Source organism: Lottia gigantea, assembly GCF_000327385.1.
Source record: "Lottia gigantea unplaced genomic scaffold LOTGIsca_16, whole genome shotgun sequence".
NCBI lineage: Eukaryota > Metazoa > Mollusca > Gastropoda > Lottiidae > Lottia > Lottia gigantea.
Window position 1 is genome coordinate 563,447 of NW_008707965.1, and position 6,362 is coordinate 569,808.

Here is a 6,362-nt window from a genome sequence, read left to right on the forward strand (position 1 = left end):
CCAAAATATTTATGTTGCTTTTTTTTCTGTATTTTCCTCTTGTATGTATAAAGAAAGAGTTAAGCATTTCTATTAAGCTCAAGTATATTCCCAGTTCAAGAAATTGTAAGAAAACAGACCAGAAAATAAGGCTAGGATACAGTTTTCATCTGTGTTTCCATTTCCCTAATCAGGATGTAGTTAAATCATTCATTCTAGTGTTTACAGGTTGTCCACATTAAAAGTCCCATCCCTCACGAAAAGAAGTTTTATGTTAGTAATAATATATTGCTGGTGATCATTTCTTTAATTAGATCCAACTATTCAACCCAAGTATCTTGACAATTATAGTGAAAAAAGAGATTCTCAACTTTCCAAAGTTTGTAGTCAGTTGGCCATGGACAATAAGCAGACAATGTAATAATTGAATGCATAGTATTGACAGGGTGGTTACACTGGTAAGCAGGAAGTCACAGCCTGTCATGAAGTTGGCTGATAAACAAATTGCTACTTCACAATATTTCATAGTTAGGCGACACCAATTTATAAACTTGGATTACGGGCCCGCCGACCTGCTTTTTTGACGAATCCCAATAAAAATAAAAATGAAAAAATCTTTTTTTTTTTTTATTCTTACTGTGTCCGCCGATGTAAAAATTTCAACACGAAATCCTAAAGGGACGTAACTCGGTTGATAAGTTGTACTCGCTTAGCGGTGTTAATGAGACAAAAGGCTAGTTCCACGATGTTTTTGATAACGGTACTACAAAGCAAGTACGACTATGCAAATGAGGTGCCTGCAAATTTCTAAAATAAATCTTGAACCGAAGCTATTTTCATTCGAAAGATAAATTGGTTTGTAATATGTTGATTGTTGGCTAGATAGTTTTATAATTTGTTGTATTATGAGATTAGTTCTGGAAATCTGGAAAAGCCTTTTAAAAAATAAAATAAACCAACAACACATGATTTGTGATTTGGTTCGTTCCAGTCTGCAAATTTTGTAAAAATTCTCTCGTCGGCCATTATTCAATTGTTGTGATGAAAATACATCTATGTGAAAATGTGAGAAAATGAGCGTTGAACTCGATGTTTATATCAACGTCTCCATATGTACCGAGGGCCGTGTCACAAAACGAACTATAGTGCGTGCCTCTGATGACGAAAATGTTGGTAATTTGCTGACGCGCTTCGGATGGCAGGACACAGAAGAAGTAACCGTCTCCAGCGTTAAAGCTGGTATCGAAATAGACCATGAAACTACCGATGTAGAGATAGTTACACCCGTAGCAGTTTTAAGACAATTTAATTTTAAATCCATAAGGTTTAATCTGGTGTCAAAGAATGATAAACAATGTGCTATTTCGTCAAAGCCTTCTTCTTGAAATGCAGATTTTTTTTTTTTTTTTTTTTTTTATCCCCCCCTGCTCCCTGCTTTTTTCAAAAGTTTTGCCCGTAATTCAACTAATTAAATTGGTGTGGCCTTAACAATGTAATACTGTTAAACACTGGGCCAATATCAAGTGTTATTTTGATCATTGGGGTAGGATTAGTTAACCTATGGTAGGAAGTTAAATTAAAATTGGGATTATAAATTTTAATAAAAGTTGTGAGATTTGAGAATGGAAAGTGAGATGTATGTTACTTTGTGATATTACAATTATTAATATTGTTATATAGTTGTTTAGTTGTTAATCATGATATCATAACAAGGATTTTGATTGTGAATTGACTAGTTTAATAACACATGTAATTTTGATCATTTTGGATGTCACCTTTAAGTTGAAGCCTGCATTTAGTTCCTATGGTGAGGGTGATATCAGATATGGGAATAAATTTTCTTTAAAAAGCACAACCAAGGTCTATATATATATTTTGATATTGTGTCAGCAAATACTTCCAAGCATAAAAGAAAGGAAAAGTATTTTTTAAGAGTTATTGTTTATGATAATTAATAATAGATTAAACCAGTAGAATTATCAGAATTATTGAATTGGTTTTCAGGAATCAATATTCTTGACATTCAGGTAAAACAGTTGAGTGTTCAGCCACGTAGAACCGTATTATATAACTCTGAGACTTGACATATTCTTTTATGTTTCAAGGTTATTTAAAAACACATCTTACTGTTGTTTCTTGAAGCCCAAAAAAGGCATGGAATTGCATTTATTTTATTTTATTTATTGTCAATTTGATATATTTCCGTGAAAAGATTATTAGCTGCAACCAATGTTTGGACAACATTTTGTTTGGATTTTGGGTTTCGTTTTGCGGAACGGATTGTTAGTACTTGGATTCTTTATTAGGTTAGAATGAGCTTCTTTTGAAATGCATATTTTTCTGATGTGATCAAGAAACAACATTCTCTGAAAGTTTTCATATAGAAAAGTACATCTGACTTCTTAAAAGGAAAAAGAAATTGTTCTGTCTCTAAATATTAAGTGTTAAAATATTTTATTGTGGTTAATTTGAATAAAAGGTATTAAATGGAAATAAATTCAGAGTTAAATATTTTATTGTTGTGGATTTGAATAAAAGATCATTCTGTGTTTAATTCTATTGGAAAATGGTGGAGAAATTGGCAATTTGTATAATAAGGTCAGTTGTTATCAGTGACCTTTCTATTTGTATGTTGTTATACAGGTTGTCTTATTATTGTTGTCATTTAAAGAGGGATGTCTGTATAATTTATTATGTGCATGTAGAATTTTTTTTTAACAATCCTTTAATGTATACAGAAAGAAATAGATGTATTTATCGAAAGACTTCATGTAAGGAAATGTTTCTGTTAATTTCTTTCCATTTTAGTCGGTTATTAAAGAACAATTTGTTCCTGTATATAGATCTGCATTAGTGAGATTGAAATGAAAATTATTGTAAGCAAACAGTAATCAAACTCAATATTTTCAGTCAATATGAATTGGTATATATGAAATGTTTAGAAAGTGGGAAACCCTCCTTTAAGCATTAATTGAATGAATCATGCATTGGACTAAATACAAGTCTCAGAGATAATATTTTTATATATTTGCTGTAAACTTGTCTACAAGAGAAAACATTATTCATAACACGTGCCAGGATTTTAAGCTTACTTCATTTGTTTAAAGCTTAAAGTTTGAAGTGTTAAAAAAACCTGGGAACCCACCTTTAAACATTGAGTGAATCTTGTTTGCAGTATTGGACTAATTCCATATCTTAAAGATAGAAGTGACTTGCTTTGTGGTTGTAAATAACCCTTGTGATTCATTCAAACAGTATGTACAATAACTTTGTTACGTTTTCAAATTTCAAAAATTCTTATTAGCTGTGAATTTAGGTTTAAAAATTGTGGCACATGTTTTTGATGATTCAACTAGTTGGTTTGTGACTAAAACTGAAGCATCGTGGCATCATTGGTAACCATAGCATAGTGTTTGACCAGTGATAGAGGTTTGATTGAATTGTAATGGAAGTTTTAGGCATATTTCAATTCTTACAGATCAGTTTAAAATTATCAATGTGATTTTAGTTCCAGTAGCCAACTTAATGTACTTTTAACGAGTTCTCAGAACAGGAAGTTAGAATACAAATGAATGTGCTTTGTAAAGATTTATTGAACTCTATTTTTGATTCAAAGGAAATTTTTTTGAAGCGAATGATTTAATTATTTGAAAAAATTGTAATTGATTTCTTTGATATTATGAAATTGTCTGCAGGTTTTGAAGTTGGTGTTTATAAATTTGCCTTGATTTAGAATTTATAAAACACTCTATTGCTTGTTAGCAGGAAAATATTTTCTTAGTTGATTTTGTAAAGTAGTTTGCTTAATACCAAAAAGATTTCAGCTTTTAAGGATTTACTTAGAAGTGGTTGCATATCATTTTGAAGTAGTTTACAGATGTTTTCTATCTTTTCTTCTAGCTGTTATAGATTTGTTGAAAAATCAGTTGCCTATGTTTTTTTTAGAATTTGCTCACAAGCTAGCTAGTTTGCTTTCTTGTCACAGTCTGTGTGCTTTGCACTTTAGCTTATACTTTTAAACTATTCATTAAATGATTCCTGATTTATTTCAATGTTTCAGTTTGGACTAATAAACAAGTGTTACAAACTATGTAGATTTGACTAAAATGGATATGACGATCTTGCTAAAGTCAGGGATATCTTTTAGATATTTGTGAAAGTGTGGATCATTCAATATACGAAATAGAATTGAAGCTACTTGAAATAAAGTTGGCATTGTGTGTTTCGAATACCAAAAGTGTGTTAAAAACCATCTTTCATTGGAGTAATATATATATTTCTAAATTTCCAATCTGGATTATGTGTTAATTGGAGTATATGTAACTGGATGTTCCTTCCTACCAAAGATTATGTGATATCGGATTAACCAGTATTTTCATGGCTTGGAGCATTGTAGCATGTAGTAAGAGTTGGGAAACAAAATACCAGCATAATGAAGAAATGGCGATCCATGGATTTATTTGGATCAGTGGAAAATTTATTCCATCATGGTCCTTCTTCGCCATCAGATTCACATAAACCTAGAGGATTTAGACAAAGGTAATAATATCAGCTTGAAATCTTCACTCATGTCGTTATGGCTTGTTATAAAGTTTATGTGGAACTAGAAATGTGGGGGATACTTATTCAATCCACTTCATTAAACCACACGCACTATACAAGTTCAAAAGTCAACTTAATCTTTACCATTTTATTTTTAGTCAAGTGATGCTAAACGCATGTTTTTCCCTAAAATCTTCTTTATGAAAATTAAAATATAAAAAGTGTAAATAGATAACGTATCATAATAATAAAACATAACCTAAATAACGTATCATAATAATAAAACATAACCTAAATAACGTATCATAATAATAGAACATAACCTAAATAACATATCATAATAATAAAACATAACCTAAATAACGTATCATAATAATAAAACATAACCTAAATAACGTATCATAATAATAAAACATAACCTAAATAACATATCATAATAATAGAACATAACCTAAATAACGTATCATAATAATAGAACATAACCTAAATAACGTAACATAATAATAGAACATAACCTAAATAATGTATCATAATAATAAAACATAACCTAAATAACGTATCATAATAATAAAACATAACCTAAATAATGTATCATAATAATAAAACATAACCTAAATAACGTATCATAATAATAGAACATAACCTAAATAACGTAACATAATAATAGAACATAACCTAAATAATGTATCATAATAATAAAACATAACCTAAATAACGTATCATAATAATAAAACATAACCTAAATAACGTATCATAATAATAGAACATAACCTAAATAACGTATCATAATAATAGAACATAACCTAAATAACGTATCATGATAATAAAACATAACCTAAATAACGTATCATAATAATAGAACATAACCTAAATAACGTATCATAATAATAGAACATAACCTAAATAACGTATCATAACATAACCTAAATAACGTATCATAATAATAGAACATAACCTAAATAACGTATCATAATAATAGAACATAACCTAAATAACGTATCATAATAATAGAACATAACCTAAATAACGTATCATAATAATAGAACATAACCTAAATAACGTATCATGATAATAGAACATAACCTAAATAACGTATCATAATAATAGAACATAACCTAAATAACGTATCATAATATAACCTAAATAACGTATCATAATAATAGAACATAACCTAAATAACGTATCATAATAATAGAACATAACCTAAATAATGTATCATAATAATAGAACATAACCTAAATAACGTATCATAATAATAGAACATAACCTAAATAACGTATCATGATAATAGAACATAACCTAAATAACGTATCATAATAATAGAACATAACCTAAATAACGTATCATAATAATAGAACATAACCTAAATAACGTATCATAATAATAAAACATAACCTAAATAACGTATCATAATAATAGAACATAACCTAAATAACGTATCATAATAATAGAACATAACCTAAATAATGTATCATGATAATAGAACATAACCTAAATAACGTATCATAATAATAGAACATAACCTAAATAACGTATCATGATAATAGAACATAACCTAAATAATGTATCATAATAATAGAACATAACCTAAATAACGTATCATAATAATAGAACATAACCTAAATAACGTATCATAATAATAGAACATAACCTAAATAACGTATCATAATAATAGAACATAAACTGTAAATGGATTCATCATTATATATACTTACACATTCTCCTAATTTCTAAGAGATAAACAGCAATTTTATATGCTTGTTTTACACAAAAAATATTTCAAAACTACATGTTGACATAAATATATAAAAATTCAAGAGGTAGGCCATTGTGAAACACGA